This window comes from Anoplolepis gracilipes, chromosome 3 (assembly GCF_047496725.1).
Source record: "Anoplolepis gracilipes chromosome 3, ASM4749672v1, whole genome shotgun sequence".
NCBI lineage: Eukaryota > Metazoa > Arthropoda > Insecta > Hymenoptera > Formicidae > Anoplolepis > Anoplolepis gracilipes.
The window spans coordinates 6249041-6273811 of record NC_132972.1 but is presented as its reverse complement, the minus strand read 5'-3'; the positions used below and the strand labels follow the sequence as shown (position 1 = coordinate 6273811).

Genomic DNA, 24771 nt, shown 5'->3' with positions numbered 1-24771 from the left:
AAACTCTCGAACTTAATGTTGTTTCATCAGCAGGACATAGGGTCACATTCAGTTGCGAGCTATAACTAATTAATGCAAAATTTGAAAAGAAATAATTTCATATTTTATAATTTTATCTATATCGACGTCCTTTAACAAGCATTCCGAATTTCCCGTTGGGCTGTCTTTTATTGAAATCTGTTATGTCTATCAAATTGGGAAACCAGCGTAAAATCGATTCTTTAAAAGGGATCGACGCAAATTGGTACTAATACTCTACAAAATATTTTCGAAATAATTGTGTCCTTTCAAAGAAGCACGAAATTTCCGTGTTTACCGACGCGCACGGAAGTTGCCATTACATCGATTCTCATTAGGGCGATTTGCGGTGAGGACCCGCGAAATTAGCCCTGTGAAACATATCGACCTTCTCGCCTCTCTCACCTCCACCGTCCGATCTTCGACCTACAGAGCTCGTCACGCATGACTGCACCGCAAGATACATCGGAGGAATGCATCTCGCGCCCGAGAGAACCACCCCCGTGATTCTTCCTCGTCTTCCCGCCCTCTGTCGCCGTATCCGTGACTGCACACACACACCATAAACATACACATACACACACACACACACACACACACGCGTCAAGTCGGTTCTTTATTCCGCTCGGGCACGTATATCCGTGCGAGGGAAACGTGCGACGAAAAGAAAACGTGTCGCCGCGATGCCGGCAAATTCTGTCCCGCGCACGTCGTTCGCGTAACGGCTCTTACACGATGGCGGAAAAACGGGACAAAATATCCGATATGTGGCCGAACCGAGTTAGCACCGACGGATGAAATGTATTTTTCATTTCGTACACGAACGCAGTTGTTATCACGATGGACCATGCCGTCGATAGAAGACGTTTTCTGGCGGAAGAATGAAAAGAGCCTATTCTGCAAATAACTTTTAATTACCCTGCGTTGCTGTATTACGTAAGAAAACGATGCTTTTCTTTATTATCGCAATGATTACGCTACATTTGTATGCACATATACTTGCGTGATATTAAAATTTATGTACATACAGTACCGGCCAAAAATATATCACCTTTAGGATTTTTGAGCATAAATTTAATTTAATTTACTTACTTAGAAATTAATTTTTTATATTATTAAAATTAAATTTTTATATTATTTTATGAAAAATATTTTATTTAGTAAGTTGTATTTACTATCAAAACATATATTATGATATTATAAATATCCATGCACTTTAAATAAAATTATACTCAAAAATACTAAAGGTGATATATTTTTGGCCGGTACTGTATATAAAAATTTTATGTGCGATACAACTACGCAAGATATTTAAAAATTATTAAATGATTCCGATGTAATTTAAGTGATGTGATGATTACATTCAAGTATTATGTTGCAAGAAAAAAAATTTCTTCATTATTACAATCTTTTAAAAATCTTACATCGATAATTGAAATGCCTCGATATTATGTTGAAATAATTTATAAAAATACCTTAGCACACATACACTACTATTGATCTACTACTTTCTAATTAAATAGATAATATAATAAACTATTAATATTTTTCGTGTGATATAATATACAAGTACTAGAGATATAATATGCTTTTGTTAAAAATTAGCGGAACGATATAAACTTCTCACATAGAACTGCGTTTATTATGCCAAGAGTATTAAGTTTTTCTTTGACCGTGTTCAACAATGGGATGGTCGACTGTGAACGATGATCCCTTGTGCATATAATCCGGTATACATCACGGACCCAGGTGTGTGTAGGCGAAATACAGGACACTCCTGCATACACAACCGCGTGAATCTCGCGTACGTACGCTAGACGATATTTCATTAGGCGGATCGCGCGGCAAATGCTTTTATTAAAAAGTACGAACCTACCCTGTAAAAATCGCACAGGATTTATAGACGGGAAAATCGAGAAAAATTCCTGATCACCTCGCTCGCATTTCCACGTCTTTTCATTCGCAGCCGTAATCGCGATACGCCCCGCAATATACTTAAAACTCTACGCGGGTTCTCTTTTTTCTTTTTTTTTTTTTTTACCTCAAACGAGTTTTGCCACATTATCTCTGCTACAATCTCCGTGATTTAATCGTGTAGCAAACTTTTAATCTAGAATAATCTCTCTTAGATCGTGAAATTTATCTATTTTTTATTCCCTTTTCTTCATTCTTTATTTAACTTATTTTTATAATTATTAGTTATATAATTATGTAATACATATAATTTAACTATTCGTTGGTTAAATATATTTTATTTATAATTATTTCTACATAATTATTTTTTAAGTAAAAATGAATGAATATAAATAGAATATTTGTCCCGAATTTTGTTGCAATTGTCTATATTAAAGCTTAATTATATATATATGTATATATATATAATTTAAATTTAATTATATATGTATATAATTAAACTTTAATTTAGACAATTGTAACAAAATTTGGGACGAAAATTCTAATTGTAATTTTATGTTGTGTCATATGTATAATATAGAAAACATTTAAAATACAATATATAAAAATATAATATACATCTATTAAGTATATAAAATTATAAATAGATATCTTTTGAATTTTGTAATTAATTATCGTTTTAAATAGGTTTTATGAATTTTTAAATTTGTTTATTTTATAATTTTAAAATATTTTTCTTGCCATTATATATATATATATATATATATATTTATTTATTAAAATAATTTTTTGCTTTTATTATATATTAACTGTTAATTGTGTTTTATTAACAAAAACTAGATAAGCAAGAGCAGTACATGAGGAAGAAATTCATTTTATTCTTTTCAGTTTAATAATTCCCTTATCGCGCTGTTATTTCGTTGCTCAGTTTTCAGACTTTGTTGTTATAGCAGAGGAGCTATGAAAAGCTCCTCGCTTAGGTCGAAACTCTCTGATTATTATGAATTCATTTGAATTTTGCGCCGCCGGCAGTCCTGTTTTGTCGTTACCCTTTTTTACCCCGTTCGTCCATGCGTCAGGATGCATTTTGATGCGGCGCAACGTTGCATCCGTTGCTGCGGAAATATCAGTGGCGACACGCTGCGACGCGCATAAATGTAGCCCATATTATATTATTCGTTGGATATTAAAAGGAAATTTTCTTAAAACGCAAACAGATAGTTAGCGACTTGTACAAAAATATTCTTCATCGTTAGATTTTTTGTTTATCTTTTTTTCATTTTCTCTTGATGCACGGAATAGAGATTTTATTTAATTCGTGTATATTCTTGCCTAATAATTTGTGTATAATTTCTTATATAATTATTTTTATATACAATAATTATACGTTATACAATTTTGCACATAATTATTCCGTCGAAAAAAAAGCAACTTTGTGATGCGTGATATGGCAAACGTTTTGCGCATGGAAAGGTAGATATGAAGCCAGTTTGTTTAATTATGAATAACCATGAGTATACGCGCGCTTCATACTCACGTCGTGTGATAATTTGAGTGGTCGATATAGTTGAAGTGTCGCAATTAACTTTACCGTGATGCAAGTCATTGAATTAATGGCGATTAAATAACTTGCGATTACAGTTAATTGCGGACAGTTAAAGGAATACATTAAAACTGATGCAATCATATATATACAATAAGGGGCGCAAAATAGTGTACACATTTATTTATATACACATACGTATGTACATACATACAGGTATATCTCTCTTTGTTGTAATATGTTTATTCTTTGTTATATTTTTTTTCCGTTATAATAAAAATTTAGATTTTCATTATATACAAAAAAAAAATTATTAACTGCGAGATCGGTAAATACAACTAAATTATTTAATAGACTCAGAATATCTGTCTACACATATTGCACTCCAATAAAAATGATAATATATACAATTGTTATATTAATTGTACTGACAATTGATTATTCATTCAATTATTTCATGACTCGTTTGAAGTTTGATCGAAAGGGACAAGTGAGGTGTTGTAATGAAATTTTAACAGTTGCGTTTCTGTGCGTTGCGGTGAAATTCCGTTGGAAAAATATTTTTTTCCATGAAATCGTCGGAGAGTGCGCATTCTTTTTGTCCCTTTTCCAGATCCAACAGGACTTCGTCCAGCGACATTCTCCAGATTTTTACTTCGTTTGCTTCCGAATCATCGATCGATCGTCCATCTCGTTGCCATCGAGGGTGAGAGCACCGTAATTCTCGTTGGAGCTGCAATTTCTCTTGTTCCGGAAACATTTAAATCTAACCCAGCTCTTCTTTTTTTTTTTTTTTTTTTTTTTAATTCTCCCCGCTTGTCGTCGTTATGAATATTCTCACCTGCCTGGTGCCGACCACACGGACATGTTCACATAGGTATGAATATGTGCGTGTAACTGTGTCCGACGTCGCCGTCGTCTCTGACGTATGCATTTCTGCGCAATATTTTGACAATGTTTTATTTCTGTTTGTTTCATTTAATTTCAGTATCACGCGACTATGCTCTCATTTCTCGTTGCAATTGCGTAATTCGCGGCGGCCACTTCAAATCTCATTAAATAGCGTATTGCATTAAACATTTGCCCGGACACGCATCCGCATATTCTCTCGTGCAAACTATAATACTTTAAACTTGGAATTGAACTACTAGGTATCTAAAGAAGAACAGTTTAGATGATTTATAATTTACGACACAATTCGGGACAGAATTCTATTTATAAATTTTTGTACATTGCGTCATACAAAACAAAACCATTTGAAGAAGAGTGAAATACACGCACATATATCAGACGTTAATAACGTTAAGATATAAGAATGTGACACATTAAATTATAAATTTCTTATCTTGAGTTTTATTTTAAATTACAGTTTGTCTAAAACGGGCTGAAAACTATGCTATTGTGTGTTTTATTGTACACACTAAAAGAACAATAAGTAACGTGATGTTCTTCAATTATTCTTTTTATCGCAAAGATCTTGCAATATTCTCTCTAGTTTCGAAAACAATCTCGAGTGTAGAACTGCGGACAAACGGAATTTCATAAAACAGGAATTCGAGATGATAGGTCACAATTTGATAAAACAAATGTATACGAATCTTTTCTGTTTTTAACGGAAAGCATAATGTTATGTTATGAAGTCGATATCGATTTGATATATTCGAATAAATGTTATATCGCGTGTGCGCACGAAATATTGATGTGTACGCAAATGTAAATAAATCATTTATTCATATCCGAACGGAAAGCACATTCGACGAAGAGAATTCAGTTCTAGAAATTTATAGGATATTATTGTACTTCTTTATTGTGCGTATATGTATGAAGAGAACGAATGGATTCGAAGAAAAATTCTCGGGATTAGTAAATTATTTGTTTTTTGCAAATGTGTAGAAAATATCGATCCGTAGCAAATCTGTTCTACGTGAAACGGAATTGTTATTATTTACGAAATTATATCTATTCGGTAAAAAGCCAATAAAAACTTTTTAATCAGTATTCTACTTTCTTCGTAACTGGTAAACTTTCCTTTAAAATGGATAATATAGAATCTTATGCTTTTTAAAAGCTGTGAAAAGTTCAAAATAGTTGACTTCAATAAGCGGTTATTACTAACTTCGGCAGAAAGCAGAGAGATAGATGGACAAATAATAGAAAACGTAGAGAGAATAAAACGTCAGATTTATTTTCAGAAATAACGTAGACATAAATCAAGATACAAATAAATTGCGTTTAAATTTTAATTTATTTTTATAAAAATATATTATATTTTAATTTATTTTGATTTATTTTTATACATATATAATATCATACTCTTCTTTTTTTTTTTCTTAATCTACAATTACGACCAGCAGAATAATTATTACACATAGAAATATAAAATGACACTCGCACAATCGCGAAATTCGGTTAATGGATCTAAGTTCGTGACATACTTTCGCGGAGACAGCTTTTTTTCACATATAGCGAAACTTGGGCGAATAGTTGGCGTTTCGATAACATAAATGTTCTCTTTTCTCTCGCTCTTCCACCCCCGTAAAATCGGTATGGGGGAACATGTGCACCTGTACCTGCAGCTGTCGCACTTTGGAAGGAGATTCGAATAAGTTTTTTGAGAGCGAAAGAGATGGTTGAAGTAAAGAGGAAAGGGAGTCGAACGCGTACGTCCTATCCTTTACCGAAGTGCCAGATATAAAAGCGAGGTAGGTCGTAGAAGGTAGTGGCTCGTAAAGTCCAAACTTCGGCGAATATCCCGACTGTGATTCAACGAAAGAATATGCCTTTCTTATTATTACTTAAAAGCCGAACCGGATGCTATCCGCGTGGACTCTGCGTAGATCAATTTCTTATTTCGTGGTATCTGCGTTTATAAATAGCGACACTGGATAGCTAGAACAAAAGATAATTCAGATACCAAAGGCGTCTTATGTAACATGCCACTTTACACTCAATACAAGCAAATTTCTAATCACATAGCAACTCAATAAAATAGGCTAATAAAATTACATATTATATATTTTATATATATTTAGTGTATTTTATATATATGTAGGGTAAACTAGGGTGTGATGGCTATAGGCTGTAATTTTTTCAATAATCGCTACATAGTTGCGCTTTTTTAATTATTATCCAAGATAATTGATATTTACAGTAGTTTATGTGCATACATTGTTCGAAATAACGATATTGTGAATCTTATATCATATTTTTACTTTTTGACTACCTGCAAAGTTTTTCATTTGTCCACTAAAAATTGTTATAACGTCGAATAAACAGTTAAGCTATCGTAATCGACGTTAGACATATTATAAAGATATGTAGATTGTTATATGACCTATAATTTTTATTTTCGTTTTTACTATTTTTTTTATAAATATTATGGCCATCTTTCCGTCACTATGGTCATCTTTTCCTTAAAAGTTGGGTAAGATTGGCCAATGCTTATGTTGTACTATTTTGACAATATAAAATTTCTATTAAATATTTTCCTTTCAATTTCGATAATATTACGTAATTTAAGCTTCAGTGAAGATATAATATACCAAACACTATTAAAAAATAACAAAAACATATTTTTTGCTTTTTAAAAAACTATGGCCATCTTACCCGAGTTTACCCTATATAAAATTATTTCTATCGAGGTGCTATTTCATGAGAAATTGCTATATACATATAAAATCAGACTTTTTTTTATCGAAGGTTCAAGAAATATAAGGACTAGATAAATTTATGATTTATTGGTTGAAAACAAATCTTTCTAAATAATTCTTTCACATTACAAGTTTATCACATTTTTGCATCGTTGGCTACATATCGTCCATTATCTAAATATGGGTTAAATCAGTTCGTTGATGCGCGTAATTCTCGGGGAAAAAAAAATTCTCGACGCCGTAAATCGAGCGTATCTGATAGATCGTAAACGCGACGTATTCACATTGGCTCCCTTCTAATGCGCGCATCGTCCTTCTCATTTCCCGAGCATGGCCGACGGTGAATTGGATTTTGTCTGAATGGGTGTATTCTGCTGATAAATCAATTACGTGATATTTATCGCGGATCATCGTTCAATTACGCTTGTGCAATCACATCGCTCGCAAATTTACAATTACGACGAGACGCATGCGCGATCATAAATACACTCTGTGGCGATCTGTTTGCGCCGAATTTGTTTACCGCGTAATCGACCTCGTCTACTTATTGTCAGGTTACAGATCGATCGCACGATATCGATGTCCGTGACCCATCGCATTAGCGTAACCAATCGACATTGTATGTTGGCCAGTGGATTTCATCACGATGATATTTTATTATCGAAAAACACGAAATCCAATAATAGTTATGGCTGAAATAAAATATAACGCAAGATTTTCGCAAACCTCCAAATAATACCCAAGATACATATGCAACAAGCTACTATATGATTATTTTATAATATGCATGAAAGCATTTTTTTCATAATTATTATAAAAACATTTAATGTAATTGTAAAACTTTATATAACATAAAAAAGTCGAGGAAAATAGTACTGAAGTTTGACATTCGAAAATAATTCAGGAATAATTAATTCTTTGATATTAATTTTATCGCTACTGAAATTTTGCATGAAAAATCAATATATATATATATATATATATGAAAATGATTGATTTTTTTGAAATACATATACGTTACTAAATATCATATATTAATAATGTGCTTTGTGTGGATGCTGTATTACCGATATTGGTTTGCCGATGACACTGCAACATGGGAAAGAAGTATCAATCGATCGGTCGGGGAACGTAAATTTTGCGGATACCTACTACGTCGCGTGTCTGCTGGACAAAGTCACGAAGCACTTCGTGACTATGCAAGCCGATGCAGTCACGTCTGCGCTTGTAACAGCATATATATACTTGGAGCGGCGATATTGACGATATCGATTCCATTACGCATAATCGAGTGCATCATTGAAGAAGAACGCGAATTCCGGACGGATTTGTTGCGTTCGAGACAGATATAATATTCATCTTTGTACACGCACGGTTCATCAGTAATTAATCTGGTTTGTTATAAATTATGCATGAATCTCGATGCTGCATATTGACGCCTGAACTTTTGCCGCAAAATTTCGACGTTTGTATATAGTATTATTGAGCCGAATCATTAATTTCGCATTATTTTCGAAATTATATCTTTTATTATTTTTTTTAAAGCTGACATAATTTTGAATATTTAAATAATGTAATAAACGTTATAACATACAGTGATGATAAATAATGTGATTGTAATAATGAAAATGCATCAAAATTACGTTTATACAGCAATGAAAATTCTGTTTATCAACGAATAACACGACGGGAACGTCGAATGAACATGGCGGGAAAATGGCAATGTAATACACGCTAGTATACTATAATGGTGCAGTATAATTAAAATGCACGTCAGTAGAGTTATAGTATAAGCAATGACGTTGCAGACCGATATGTGGTGACGGCTGTTGCCGGCGTTAGCACGCAGCATTGTAAATTTGTAATGGCTTTGCAAAATTCACGTCAATCGTATCTATGGAATTGATTGGAGCGGTGACGTATAATGTAATGCTGGATTTATGTTGGAAAATATCCATTTTAATAGTTAGATGGAGACGCAATATTCGACTTTGATATACCCGCTACAGTATTTTAAAATCGCGATACGTAAATTTACCTAATAGTATTATTATCGATTCGAGAGAGAAAGAGAGAGAGAGAGAGAGAGAGAGAGAGAGAGAGAGAGAGAGAGAGAGAGAGAGAGAGAGAGAGAAAAAGGGAGAAAGAGACGATTTTGAATTCAAAATTGGAAGAATGTATGTATATTTCGCTCACGTACGTATAGATTCTGTTTATCGATCTTTTCGCGATATATGAACTATTTCATGTGTGCCGTACAATTTTTATATGCAATTTTTTCTATATTAATATTTTACAAGTTTTTGGGATTATTATAAAGATTATGAATTTTTAATTTATTAGATGTACATACGGAAAATGTTAAAAACAGAAAAATTAGATAGCATTCTATATTTGAACAGAATTCAGTGAACGCGCATCGATAATACGTGCATGATTAATTAAAATACCTATCGGGAGAGCACGAGGAGTGTGTATGTGTACGTGCAAGAGCTCTTGGTACGCGCGTGTATGTGTATAATGTAAAGGCCATGCGGGTTGAATCGCCGAAATCGATTTGATTACGATGAATTTGATCGAATGCAAATTAACGCGTTCGCGTATCGAAGCTATTTGAGGGAGCTTGATCCTCTGGCGGCCGGTTTTCGAGATTTCACATCGATCCCCGATTCCACTTCTCTCTATCGAATTGCGATCGGCGGTCGATGAAACTATGCTGTGATGTGTATAATTTCGTCAAGTCGAAACTGTATCGCCGAGCTGAGATCCAGGGCTCGAGAGAAATGGAAAACTCGGACGGAAGGAAACATTTATTTTGTTCTAGAAATAAAGTAAAACGTATAAACTTTCAAGTTCATGCGGTATCATTTATTGATTACAGATAATATTTAGGAAATGCTGGCAATTGTCTGAAAAGAAAATTTTTGCGAAGCAGAAGCCTCGAGAGGGATTATATAATAAAATATGAATCTGTTAGAGGTGGAAAAATGTTAAAGAGGGAAAAAGAGAAAAAAACCGGCAACGAAGGAAAAGAGTCAGGGAACAAGAGAGACCTTTTTTAATCTGTCGATACTCACTCCGCGACAAATTACTGCAGTACCGCCGCTTCCAAAGAAATCGTGAGGCAGTTTTACCATTTATCGTCGATAATTACCGCAGCTGCGCGCGGCCGCAGTATTTTTACTTTCGACGCTAATCGAGTTAATTATCGCCAGCCGTTTCAGTCGCATTACCGTTTCCCGCGAGATACATTTTACCAGATACATTTCACACAGTTAACGTCTACGAAAATAATTCATAAAGCTTCAACTAGCTTCTCATTATATTGATTACTTTAAAAATATAAATATAAATTTCTTTCCAATATCTCGCAAACATGCATTTGCAATAACAAAAGTGTTCATTATTGAATTAGAAAAAACAATTGTGTAATTGTGTGTTGTACAATATATTTGATTAATGAAACTTTCCAGCACGAATCGTCTTTTTAAAATTACCGACAGAACATGAATTACAGATTTTGAAAATCTCTTTTTTGGCTACAAGGATTGATAATTCCTTCTCCACAATTAAAGTATTTATAAAAACAACACGCGAGGGTTAATAATTTCATATAAAAATGATAAAAAATTAAAAGATGACAGTTAGGTCGTAATAATATTTATTTAATATAAAAAGTTTTACGGTATATTCGTGTAAGAGATATAGCGTCCGCGTTTGGAATAACATAACAGAATATTAGTAAACTTTTGGAAATGACTTTAGCAGCCTAGTAAAAAAGATTTTCAAAATCTGTCAAAAATTACTATCGTGCATCTGTGAGGGTGCGAGATTGAAACACAAATTCACGTCAAACGTCATTTCTAAAAGTTCACAAATATTCCTTCATGCAATTCCTAGCAGAAACCTATCTTATTTTGTGTGTATAAATTGCAAAACTTTTATATTAAGCAAATATTGTCATGTTATATTGTCATGTTAGGTTAAATTTTGGTCGATAATAGAACAGCTTTTGGATCCCCTTAATTTGATAAATTATATATAGAATTAAACTAATTAATATATTATAATAACTTAATTTAACTACACAAGTCTCAGACTTTCATAACCTATTGAAAATTGAATACGTGCATGTGAACAAAATTGCAATTTGATGAGAGAAATCGGCCCACGGAAATGTGATAGCCACTATGTTACACGTGCTCGGATATTTATTGCACTTCGATGCATGAAGTGCAACGCATCGAATGTAACATATTGATTCGGCGTCACGTCCTGCTGCTGTCAACAAGTAATCACTATTTGACATATGGCACCGATTTTCATGGTCGCGGTAACTCGTTTTTCCATCGGCAGATCGTGCCGATTGATCCCTGTTGAACTTCGTTGAATCTAATCGATCTTGATAGTTTCAAGTGGAAATAAACAGGAAGTAAAAAGAACAAACAATTCGCGCGATATAGAAGAACGTAATACGACAATCGATGTCAAATAAATGTTTATAATTCGTCTTCCATATTTGTGTGAAAATGCATTTTAATAAATATTTATATTCTATATAAATATTTATTAAAATCATAAAAAATATTCGAGCGCAGTGTTTCAACTTTTATTCGGACGAGATTAATCGCACGCAATTCTGGTAATGTATATTAAATAAAAAATTAAAGAAGTACGTGGCGCAGAGCGAGCTGATGGCGACGCGAGAAACGTAGAAAAATTTTCAATCGTAAGTTGAATTTTAGATCGCGGCTTGTAAAATTCTACTGTGCTCCAATGATATTTATTACGATATATTTTACCGCACCGACCGTATCTTAGGATGAAAGAAAAGCTCTCAACGCCGGCGACACGACGCCAAGTCGCGAATTCGTGGGCTAAAGAGCGATTTTTATAGCTGAGCTATCGCTGTTTCTGTCATGATGAAATATCACGACGGAAAAACTTCTGGTACAAATGTTCAAAGCGATCGCAATGGCATACTTGAGCAGGGTTTCAGAATATTATCGGCTTTCCTGAATTGTTAATATAACGTAAATACATCCCATGCACTATATCGCGTATTTCAGGTTCAATTATTCATAAGAAATATCTCGTAGTAAATTATTCATAAAATACTTAATATATCTTAATAGCTTTTTTTGCATTTGTTATATTTTAGATTACACACTATTCTTTTAAAGAGGGAAGTAATTTATAATAATTAATTCATGTGCCGTATAGCAATTATAATTTTAGAAAATTTATTCATTAATTAAAAGCCTCCGCAATGGTAGACACAAATAGCAAAACAAATAATACGAGACAAAGTTTCGAGAGATCATCTCTCATTGATTCATTCTTTGCGTCTAACCGGAAGCCACTGTTTCACTGTAAAGCCCGTTCCTTTAATGAAAGCTCTCAAAAGCGACGAGAGGACGACACACCGGAAACTCTCGGTTTGCCAGATCGCGGCGTAAAGGGCAATTTTCGCGACTGCTTCTCTCACTTCCTTCGGTATCGACTGGATACTCCGCGACACAATGGCGGCATACACATACCCATATATTGCGAATCTCGCGGATACAATCGCACGAAAAGCCACATGCGGACAGACGCGCTTCTCTTTTTGTTCCCCTTTCTGCACGGACGGATGATGGAGCTTCGACGGGAAGAGCAGAATCTGGAAAAATATCACGGCCGCGAGATCAAACGGAATGGACGGCTTGCTTCTCATCCCCCGTTACTTCCATCTCCGGGACCGCCGCGCCGGAGAAAAAGACAGGTGGTTGAGCTGAAAAGAGAGACCGCGGACACGAGGAGGAGATAGACCGGGATGGACAGAGAGAAAGGGAGCGAGAGAGAGAGAGAGAGAGAGAGAGAGAGAGAGGGACGTTTTCAATCTATAAATATAAACCATCGCGCCAATTCCAGCTGCTTTCTGTTGCCTGTATTGGATGCCAATTCCGTCTACACGCTATACAGGGACTGTGCGATTTTCGTCCGCACGTCCGCACATTTTCTCGTACCGTCCTTTTCGCGTCCAGTCGTCTATCGACTTTGTTATCGTTCAACCAGAGCTAGAGGACAGATAGGTGATCTCTCGCCCCTGCATTCTTTGATTTTTTTTTTTTTTTACAAGCTCTTTCTGAAAGTTGACGCCTTTTATCCCTTACGAAGAATACTCAGGGATAAAACCATAATACTGTAAGGAAAGCAAAATTGGCGACAAAATAAATCCCGTTATTTTAAAATTAAAAGTCTGATTTTAATGCTCTAAAATAATTTTTTAATATATTATCAATAAATTTATAACAATTTATTATTGAAACAATATCTCACTCGATTGTTTTCAAAATAAGATTTAAAATGTTTTAAGAATATTAATTCTTGTTTTAACAATATTATCCTTTTTTTATTTCTTTCTATAACTATATACGATTGTTATTCTGTCGTATTAATTCTACGAGAATGTCAGAATTTTACAGTTTTATATTATATTATTTGATCTGAAATGCGACAGATTTAATGCGTAAAAATAACATTGGTACTGCTAAATTTATCTAGTATAGGTTTGTACTTTTTTTTATCACATATCTTCTTATTTTTCATAAATTCAATCATATTGCTTTGATTGAGATATACAAATATAAATTTTTGCAGCGATGGAACGACAGCTGTGCTCTATTCCCTTTATTGGATGTCGATATCGACTGGGAATCCTCGCGGCGCGGTTTTCTCTCCGGACTTCTCTTCGCTTGCGTTCCATCGAAACTTTCTTATCTTTTGAAGCGTTCGATGTCACACATGCGTGATAACGCGATGCGATGCACACAAACGGAGTCAAAAGTTTCGTTTTTTGCGAAAGTATCCTAGATAAGACCGGCTTCGTATTGAAAACTTTTACATATATTTATTGCAATAAAAAATCAATATTGTAAACTTATATTTCGTCAATTTCCTCCTTTTCAGGATTCTTTCCTCTTTTCAATTGTTATCAAGTAGAAATCTTGCCGGAAATAGAGAAACGTATATGTATGTAGTCAAATCTTTTCTTTACTTATTCCCTTTTTTTTTTTTTTTTTTTGCTATCTTAATGTAAATATCTCGAATCTACATAAGTAAACTTTAACAAAAATTCGAGCGACTCTTTTGTCGAAAACGTTAACAAGGGATGGGAAATCTTGTATTTTTATTCTCCGCTCATTCTCCTTTACAAATTCGTGAAAGAAAGCGAAGCTTCGTTTCTCACGTCTGATTCCTAATTTCTCCATCTGGATGGACGCACCCGTTCCAACGAAAAAAAAAATATCTAGCAAAGAAGAGAAATACACAGATTCGGCTCGAAAGTTCCTGCAGGCTACGGTGCTAATTGAACCTTAAATCCGACGATTAGCCGTAGCGAGCGTGTAACTGTGAACGTCCGTAGGATATGCGGTAGCTAACGTTAATTTAATTAAATCCTGCTATCATGCACCAAGAATATCCTGACTGCGAAAAGCTTGAGAAATCCGCAAGCTTGCGTGGCAGCTTTTGCACAATAATTGAAATCGGCGTAATTTCTATCAGCCGAGGATTATCCGTAATGTTGACACAATGAAATGCATACACCGAAAAAATCATATTCTCATTTTCAGAATATATCACTTATTTTTAGAATATCTTCCTCTAACTCTAAACTAAGCGCCAAGAGGATTGTCTTAACTAAAGACAGAAATCCTCTAAAAAGTAGAAAAGTATTAGATATTCTTAATTTATAAGAATATATACACTTCTAGTCTTGAGGCTTTTGTGGCCATTAGAATTGTCTAAATTGGGGACTTCCGGATAGATACCGCGTGATTAAACAGCCTAATGCACGCAATGACGTTTTGCAAACGTTGCAGTTTGCATCTTCAGGGCTAAGAGCACCGATACTGAGCTCTCTTGGGTTGGGGGTCTTATATCTTGCGAGAGGTTTTTCTATCTACGGGAAAAATATACCGTTATGCCCTGTAATGGTATGAGCGCAAATAGGGTTTGTATGATACAATTTAAGAATATTTTCTTTATTTCATATATTATTCTTACCAAAGATCATTAGAGGAGAATATTCTGAATTTTTTCGAATATTTTATTGGAGGATAGCTTTAGAAGGAATTCTTCTAAAATAGAGAATACAATTTTTTCGGTGTATATTTTACAGCAATCATGGCGTTTATCGCAAAGAAAACTGTAGGAATTATTTTTGTTTATATATGTGTGTGTGTGTGTACATAGATATATATAATTATAAAATATTCCTATTAAATAAATAAAAATGTACGCTATGTTGAAAAATTATACTGATTTTCAATTTCGGTTTTTAAGATTCTAATGCACGCTACGGAAATCTTACGTTAACCGCGGAGGAAGCTCGATCCTTTTAATTGAATGTTTAATATTTAACGTTAACCTTATTTGTGATGGCCCATGAGACCGAGAGATTTAATTTTTTAGAAGCAAGGTTTAAGAGGAGCTTACGTAGCGTTTCTCAGCTGGATTAAATCGATTAAACGAGCACTCCATGAGATCCTCAAATCTCGGTTTTGTATAGTAATTTATTCGTATCCCGTCATATGCGATTATTAATTGCTATAATATATAGTATAGTATAGTATTGTATAGTGAACATATATTTGAGCCTTTTTCAGAAGAGAGAACAATTAAAAAAATGATAATTCATTTTTTGGACACCTTTTTCTGAATGAATTTTAAAAATTAAAAAATAAACATGTGTTTTTATGAAGAATAATTTTTTTTCCAACACATATATATCAGAATATAATATAATATAATATAATACACGGTGAAAATTTTATATTAAAAATTACTATGGTATGTAGTAGTTGTGGACCATTGAGAACATTCCAAGTTAAAATGCTATGTAAAACTGTAAAAACTGACGTAATTGACGTAATTGACGTAATTTTTACGTAAATTATGTCAATTTTTACAGTTTTACATAGCATTTTAACTTGGAAGGTTTCTAATGGTCCACAGTTACTACATACCATAGTAATTTTTAATATAAAATTTTCTCCGTGTATAATATATTGTACAATATACATACACAAATACTAGCAATAAGTAGAAAGCACCGAATAAAAAATAAATTTTATGATTTTGATTTTAATATGATTTATATTCACGGTAAAAAACATTTTGTTGAAATTTTGTTGTGTTAAATTTTTAAAACGTACTCTTATGTTAATATAACATACTGTCGTTATGTTATTTTAACTTTTCTGCATTGAGTTAATATTCACCGTTTCTAAGAGTTAAAACATCTTACACGAATTCATATTTTTGTGTTAATTTTTTACATATTATTTGTGTTATTTGTTTACATATTTGCCCTTTGTTAAATTAACATTAAAATTAGAGTGGATAAATTGGGACACGAGAAATGTGTTAAATTTAAACACAAAATTTTTTACCGTGTAGATTTTTTTATTATTTAATTATTGTCTCTACGTCGCTTATACCTTAATTCTTTTATCTGATCATTCTTTTATCCATCAAATTCTTACATTTTATCTTTTACAATAAAGAAAATTAATATGATTTATAATTAATACAAAGCGAAATTTTTCAATGTAATTAAATGTAAGTTATTTCATCAACATATCATGTTTGAAGAAAGTCGCATTTCTTAATCTAACTCTCGATTCTTGTATCTATCCAATAGATTACATGTACTTTGTAGCGTTACATGAAAAACTCAGTGCATTTCTGTTTCTAATTTCGCGGAACACTAAGAAAATGAAGTTGTTTCATTAACATTGATGGAGCTTATCGATTAATGTTTGCAAATGAATCCTTTCGAGGATATAACAGCCGCGGGTAACTTTTAAAATTTATTAAAATTACAATCGGATTATTTCGGATTAAAATCACGGCAAGACTGGATTATATCGCGAATGAGACGCATTTTTCATGACAAACGTACCGCGGCCTTATTCCGCGACGGAAAAGCATCGCGACGCGGCACGTTGAGAAATAAGAGGTGAGGACGTGGGAATTCTTTCCGATAACGACCGCAATTTAGGCCGATAAAGGGAATCGACGAGGGCCGCGATTTATCTCGTTGTTCTCTCGCTCGGTGGTAATCAGTGTTTGTCAAACTGTCGTGAAACGCCGTAGTGCCAGTGACTGCTCCTACGGGAACCTCTATACGTATAACGAGGAGAAGAATATAAATTTTGTGCCCATTTGTGTGTCACCAAGAGTATATCTATCGTTAAAATATGAAGAGAAATTAAACTGATAGTAAATAAAATGCTTGAAATTAATTTTTACGTTTCATTGCACAATTGTCGTGTCTTGTGTTAGTGTTACATATTATACGCACATTTTATACTCAGTTTATAAGGTATTACGAATATGACATTGCTGCGTATATTTATATTTAATTATAATAGCAGAAAAATAATTTCCATTCTTAAATGTCGAATTACAACATTTAATTAGAGAATCTATTCTTTGTAAATATCAATTCACACGAAGTGTAAGATTGCATTTCAATGTTTTGAAATGTTGTCACTTAAGGGGATTTAAAAGCTGTTTTATATTATCCACCAAAATTTAACCTAACATGACAATATATTTGCTTAATATAAAAGTTTTGCAATTTATACACACAAAATAAGATAGGTTTCTGCTAGGAATTGCATGAAGGAATATTTGTGAACTTTTAGAAATGACGTCTGACGTGAATTTGTGTTTCAATCTCGCACCCTCACAGATGCACGATAGTAATTTTTGACAGATTTTGAAAATCTTTTTTACTAGGCTGCTAAAGTCATTTCCAAAAGTTTACTAATATTCTGTTATGTTATTCCAAACGCGGACGCTATATCTCTTGCACGAATATACCGTAAAACTTTTTATATTAAATAAATATTATTACGACCTAACTGTCATCTTTTAATTTTTTATCATTTTTATATGAAATTATTAGTCTCCCGCGTGTTGTTTTTATAAGTACTTTAATTATGGAGAAGGATTTATCAATCCTTATAGCGAAAAAAGAGATTTTCAAAATGTGTAATTCATGTTCTGTCGTAATTTGTATCCCCTTAACAAAGCAATTTTACAAGTTTGTAACTTGCTTCATTTTCTTATTCGGTTGTTATTAATTGATATTTGCAAGCAATAATAAACTAGGATTTCTATATAATAAATATTTGCTTAGAGCCGCTGGGGCAAAATTCGCCTAACCACATTTCGCCTCACCGCGAAGAGGAAACTTACCGTCGCTTGTGCTATAATCCAATTTTTCCGTCTCGCCGAAAATTTAGCGGCGCACGAGAGAAGAGAGGAATCGTCGTCTTCTTCTCGAGTAACATTAATCGATTTCTATTAGCGAGAAGTGCCGCGGGGCTACCGCCACCTCCCCCACTGTTAATGATAATCTACGCGATAACGGGCCAGGAAAGTGTCTGGCGCTTCATTTCAGTTTCGGTCGCGCGACGTTTATCTTGCCGGGATATCCGATACCGCTTTCAGATATCTGACTTGCTTTAGATACCCTTTTACCGTCGTGTTGGTAATATCGATTATCGAGATTCAAAGAGCGCACCAAGAGAACACAATTAAATCGATTGCCACGCGTAATTATTGATCGCGCATCACCAGGAATTTATAACGAAGGATAAGATTAACTCTGTATTAGACATATGTTATAGTGCTTTTTTCGATTAACAATAGATTAATAAGCGAAGAAAATTGCTTTTAAGCTATTATTAAAATAATAGCTTGATTTAATAATGTCCTAATTTTAGCCATTTTGATTATTACAATGAAAAGTAGACACAATGCATTTATGTGAGATAAGTAGCGTGAATAAAAACAGTTGTGTGAATATCATAATAAAAAGTATAAACGTAGACTATTTTTAGGAGATTAATATTTTTTAAAATTCTTTGATATGAATAATTTTTAAGCGACTCATATTATTTACTCTATTCTCAACTTCGGGATGTTAGATCAAATATCAGCTATTATTTTGCTACATCAGATTTAGACAACTATATATGCTGACGATCTGAATAAGTGGACAAAATACCAGACGCGAACTAGGAAAAGAATATATATAGAAACGGTTATGAAACACTGTAATTAGTCGACATTGCAGAAATAGGCGAGAGGAGAGGGACAAAGTGTAATTACAAATTGAGCGTTGTTACATATCCAACATGTGAGCGACCATAGAAAATACAGATAATTAACGCATCCGCTTGAATCGCAAAAGCGATCAAAAGGAGAAGAGAAGAGAAGAGGGCGGGAGGGGGAGGGAAGAGGCCTACAACGAAGCGGAGCTGTAACGGCAAAACGACCCGTAAATTCCCGTCGGAGAGAGGAGGAATCGGTTGGTTGATGGTGTTGGCGTCCAATGACTCGCATCGCATGTCTTTTCCAATCGGACGAAAAGCTCTCGGGGATGGATAATGAAACGCGTACGGACCAGCGAGCGGCGCGGCGTTCGAAAAAATGAAATAAAAAAAAAAAAAAAAAAAAAAAAAAGGGGCGAGACATAAATTTCGTACTTTCGCGCACGTCCGAAATGATTGACAGCCGGCGACGCTACAGCTGTTGTTTATCTCCCGCTACCCTTCTTTTTTTCCGGATAGATAGATGAATATGACAGATACGATTATTTATTATGCGCCATCTCGACGCGCGATCGAAACGCGTTGTAGGCAACGAGGTGGAATAAAAAATTGGATCGACAAAATCTGTCGAAGTGTCGTCAATAGCGTCCACTTTTTATCGTCGTAATATATATGATTGTTTTATCTTTCCTTTTGGGCAATTATGTATGAATATAAATGTATGCGATATCTCTTGGGAGTTGGAAAATAAGTTTCTTTTTAATATAGGTATAAAAAATGGATACATTAATGGTGCCCAATGTCTTTGCATTTACAATTTTATTTACAAATAAATAAATAAATAAATTTCGTGACCGCGCAATTTTTTTCCCATAAGCCAATAAGAAATGATAGCAATTAACGCCACCGAAAGTATATATTTCTTTAATGTTACAGAGAAATTTAATCGCATTACTGCAAACACATAAGACATTATTAATGCGCTAGGCTCGATTGTACATTATTAGAATTAATGTACATATTTACAATTGTTTAGTAATTGATAAAACAGAAACTTTGATAAATGAATTTAATTCACAATAACATGTATACGTTAATCATTATTTTTTACATCATTATTATAATACAATAGAATAATTATTATGGTTAGAAAGTAAAAGGACGAGCAGTTTTCGCCACTTCGAGATGTGTCTCTGCATACTAATAGATGTAAGTCTAAGCATTTTCATAACACGTAACTGTAATAATTTAGAACTTTCTGAGAAAGCGTAAAAGGAAAATTTCTCCTGCATACTGAAAACATAAATGATGTCTCTTTAAATAGCAGATTGTGACATGGGTCACGTGATGTTTAAGCTCCATGACATTCATCTATTCTCTTGCTTTTATGTGATAATCGTGCGATTAAAAGTCTCTTTTTTTTACACATATAATCTTACATCAAAATTCATCTTTTTCTTTTAAAATCATCGACATATTTGTGGCATATTTGTGCGACGCGTTTGTCACGACGTTGTCACGATGACGTACATTCGTGCGGTATTAATAATGGCATTCGACACGACCGAATTACCAAATATACCTGCGCAGTTAAATTATCCGGCCGCCATTAAACGCAGCGGGACGCTATCAGTCAATTTGTTTAATTTCTCGCGACGTTAACGCGCTGCATCCGATAAATTCGCCGCTTAAACGTCGTTCTCCGATCGAGAGATCGGAAAGAATGATCGATCGAGAAACGATTGACAATGTATCATGGTACCACCTATTATTTTCTGTCTCTCGATATCCGGAAAGCGCTGTCTGGTGGTACGTTCATAAAATCTGATCGTACCAGCATATCATTCCGTGGGCGGAAATTTCATTTAACTATAGCTGCGACGAAGTGTCATCGATGTGATACGTGTGACATGTCTTTAAGTCGGTTGATGGTCATATTACTTTTAAATATTAACGTAATATAGACGTATGAAAACACTCACAATCGATGATCTTTTGTATTTTAAACGTATACAGGCATATATGTATGTGTGTGTGTGTTTTTTTTTCATACAGTAAAAGGAATATTTTTATTTTTGCGTGTACAAAAATAAAGTTTTATTCTGCAAACATTTCGGCTCAAAGCGAATAAATGCAGTTACGAAAATCGGCTTACGAGTCTTTGAAACATCACGCGGAAGAAACGCTGCAATGAAGCTTTCCTTTTCACGACACAATACGTTAACGTGATTTTGCATACCATAACGGATGTTTTTTGTGAATTTATCGGTCACCATTTTACATGTATTTCGTATTGCGATTGTGAAATTGTGATCTATTTCATGTTGAAGGTATCTCATTGCCTCATAGATAATGACACTTACGGCCTTTTTGCCCTACGAAATAAATCGATAGCTGATTTCGTTACCTGCGAATGATATTTCGCGATTTATAGCTACAGCGAGACACGATAGAAATATCAAATTAAAGTGTACAAATGCTTTGAACTCCGAAACTTCTCACGTAAATATATACTACAAGTTGATATCCTCTGTGTCAAATACTATTATACGCTTTGCATGGATTGTCGAGTCTCGTCAGTAACGATATCGAGGCTCAACGATAGTGTTTCCGTGTTCGTTTCCGTTCGTTAAACGTCGATGCATCTCGTTACAAAATGCCAAAAATCATATATACATAACGTTTTATCGAATTGAACTTTTTTATTCGCATTTTTTTGTCGCAATTAGCGTATTATTAAACGACATTATATAAAAATAAAGAAGGATAAATGAACAATAAAAGCAATAGAATGTATCTCTTATTATATTGTAATAAAATGAAAAATATATCAGATGATATAAATATATATTCAAAATTAAGTACGACAAACAATATTTGCGTCTCATTAAATACGAGTAAAATTGATAACGAAAAAAGATTTACGAGAATTATAAAAATAAAAAAAATTAATTTGCTAGAATAACTAATTGATTTAAGAACTAAGATAATATTATAAATACGTTAATAGGGAAAAGAGTAAAAATAAAATATCTGATTTTGAAACAGTTTAAATATTTCATTTAAATATCAATATGTGATATTTAAAAACTTCTCAAATATATATATATATATATATATATATATATATATATATATATTATAATTTCCTGTTCTAAATATAAAATCGGTCTATGATATTTCAAGCGAAATTGGGACTGAGATTGGCAACTGTTCATCCAAGCAAGAGATATTATTTGCTAGGCTAAGCTAGATGATACGGGAGCTAACTAATTAACATGATTATACGAGGTACATAGTGGTTCGATCGGGTGGACCAAAGCGTTTCCAAAGCATCACCGAGATTCGAGGAAGCGCAGGAACTTGTCGCATGAGACACTACCACGAGTATCTTCGATATAATATCTTCTTACCCAATATTATCATTTTCAGCTCGATAACATGCTTATGTTATCAGCAAATCGAATAACTGTAATTGTTATTGACTTTACAATCTCGAGATATTACGAAATATAGTTTATAATTGTTAAAATAATAATAAATCCTTTTGATAGAAATATAAAACAATTACAAATTTTTCAAATTTCTACAAACATAAAGATACATAGTTTTACAAATATTACAAATGAAAATATACAGGTGTAAAAAAAATCTTTTTATACACATATATAGGATAAATTCTGTATTCTTTAAAAATGTGTATTATTCGCGATTAATGACGTGTTGAAAACGATACATAAGATTTTTAATGTTGACAACATTTCACTCAAAAAAATGATCTTGCAACTTGAACAAAAATTTTCTAGGTGTAAAAAATTAACTGAAACAGATAAATTATTAGCAAATATTGTAATACTGCACATATATTTTGCACTTAATCAATTTAAATGACAGAGACAGAATTTATATCTGTACAATTTTTCTGCGATGTCTCTCTTTAAGGTCTATTGTCAAGGACAATTATATTTGTGATTAATATTTGACAATGGGATCTAAATTTTCTAGAAGTATTGCTAGAATATTGCTGCTATAAATTCTATAGGTGACAAACAATATTCTAACAGATACAAAAGGTAGCGATAAATTTTAATTGAGACATCTAGAAATCTATCTACATTAGCAAAATATTTTTTTCACTGATTAAATTCCCTGTCTTAATTAACATATCAAGCTTATACGAAAATAGTAGATGACGTTTAGCATCATTCAAGGATTGCTCCTTTATTCGAGAGACGTAATCTAGAATGGCGGTAATACGAGAGAAAGAGTAAGAGAGAAGGCTGGCGATGGGAAGGATAGAAGTGGGTAATTAACGCGAGTATGCGTAAGGCGTGAAGACAACGAGCCCGCTGGCGGAAACCGAACGTCTATAGATTTCCGTCCAGCCGTTCGTACTAATGACCACATGCTAGTGTCTGGTGCATTTCACTGACCGATGAACACGTCCGGACAAGGCTGCGCTGCACCGCCTCTCTCTCTCTCTCTCTCTCTCTCTCGTCTCTCTGTCTTTCTCTCTCTCTCTCTCTCTCTCTCTCTCTCTCTCTCTCGTCTCTCTGTCTTTCTCTCTCTCTCTCTCTCTCTCTCTCTCTCTCTCTCGATTTTCCTTCTCGCGCCTGCCGCGTTATATCATTTATCAGGGGCGCGAGAATACCTCACTTCGTGGAAATTAACTGGCGAAATTAATTAAAAATGCCGACGAAGCTCAAGTGCTCGTCTCGGAACGTTTGCGCTTCAATTACGTTATTTGCAGGGAGGAAAGATCTATTAAACAGGACGAATGAGTAGAAAGAATTTTTCATTCGGATTTCTTGCTACTGTAACGTTAATACCGAAATGAAATGTTGATTTTTCTATTTACTTTTATCGAGGATTATATATGTATTACTGAAACCAAATTATCGTTAGATTAATATTGTAATCTAAAATTTTTTTATTTAATATTTTTGCGAAATATACGCGCACCGCTTTTTCAAGGTATATTATTAAGGTATGATTTATACATATATACATGTGTGTTTATGTTTGTTAGTGTACGTATATAAAAGATGTATCTTACCATATAGGACATATATAAATCTCATTGTTGATATTTCGTGAAATACAAGCTTTGCACATACTATTTTTCTAGTTTGATGTATCATGCAACATTCAGAGTGCACTGTAAACTAAAAAAACGTAAATGTAAACTGGATCTTCGGTTTGGCTAGGATGCTTTTAGTCGGTGTAACAAATATCTCTCTATCGCAGTTTCCAAAAAAGGATCTGTGTGAAAAAAAATAGCGCGTATTTTATTGCACAGCTACAATACAGTTGCATCTATGCAGACACAAATACTGTATCCCTTATGTGTAGTAATGTGATATGATAAATATTATTAATAATGCATTTATATGTAAATATATATTTTATCGATAATATAATTTAATATTTAATATGTCGGTGGATAAAATTCGTGGATTTTTTTATCATATTTTTTTTTAAGTCATTACAGTCAGATATAAAATAATTTATGTAAATACATATCTTTATATAT

General features: G+C 33.5%; 1 protein-coding gene across 9 annotated transcripts in view; it reads left to right on the top strand.

The window, feature by feature from the left end:
- The window catches only part of Rho-6 (serine protease rhomboid 6), a 168042-nt gene that overhangs the window by 110166 nt on the left and 33105 nt on the right, over window positions 1–24771 (top strand). Inside the window, exon 1 of one of the 9 annotated variants that reach the window (XM_072887773.1) lies at window positions 16628–17497. The exons of the other annotated variants lie outside the window; for them this stretch is intronic. The gene's annotated coding sequence lies outside the window, so the exon portion shown is untranslated. Of the gene's footprint in view, window positions 1–16627; window positions 17498–24771 lie in introns of those variants that run through there. 9 annotated transcript variants of the gene reach the window in all.